Source organism: Diabrotica virgifera, chromosome 2, assembly GCF_917563875.1.
Source record: "Diabrotica virgifera virgifera chromosome 2, PGI_DIABVI_V3a".
Lineage (NCBI taxonomy): Eukaryota > Metazoa > Arthropoda > Insecta > Coleoptera > Chrysomelidae > Diabrotica > Diabrotica virgifera.
In genome coordinates this window covers 257,136,171-257,137,159 of record NC_065444.1, presented here as the reverse complement: position 1 = coordinate 257,137,159, position 989 = coordinate 257,136,171, and positions in this window count along the sequence as shown.

Sequence of the window (989 nt, the reverse complement as noted above, 5' to 3'; positions counted from 1 at the left end):
TTTTTACTTTGTTTAGTTAACTCAAAAAAGAATTAAGGTGGAACCTGGATAATTCAAAGCGGAAAAAATTTATTTAACAAAATATCGAATTAAAAAAATTAACAAAAACAGAAGAAACATTTATTATATTGTTGAATTCCTGCCACTGTTCTACAATTACTCTGTGTTAATTTGGTCTATGCATTATCGGTTTGGTTTAAACCTAGCTTGTTCCTTCCTTAGCGTCGATTCCGTACTGTATATTGGTTGTTTGGTCATGATTTTACACTACCATCGACCCAACCCCCCTAAAAGGTAGAATTATAAAATTTGGGGCAGCTCACCATGCAAGGTTAAACATTCCCTATCTTAGTTTTCTCAGATGAAAAGATCAAAACTATCCGTAATTTATTTTCAAATACAATTATAATTTTTATAACTTCTTATAATTATTATATACAAGTCAAGATTTTCAATTTACCCTTGCAAATTAAAAGTATAGCTGGAGCCAGCTAGAGTGTTTTTATCGTAATTTATAAATAACCATAATTTTACATAAATAGTTTATTTACATAGTCAAAAAATTATCCAGGGTGTCCCAAAAGTAGGGGTACGGTCGAATATTTCGCGAAATGAAAAACTAAAAAATATGTGTTCAAAATGTTTCAAAAATCTTTCGAATGACACTAAACATGATCTCCTACTCCATCCCCCTGGAGGTGGGGAGAAGGTAACTTTAAAATCTTTAATAGGAACCTCAATTTTTTTATTGCAGATTTGGATTCCTTACGTAAAAATAAGGAACCTTTTATCATTACGATAAAAAGTGGGATCTAACGATTTATCGTTAGACCCCTGGTAAATTACAGAAACAGTCTAATATCTTGCGAAATATACTTCTAAATAAAAAACCAAAAAATATGTGTTTAATAGATTTCAAAAATCTATCGAATGAGAAATGACACTAAACACGATCCTCCACTCTACCCCCTGGAAGTGGGGTGGGGGTA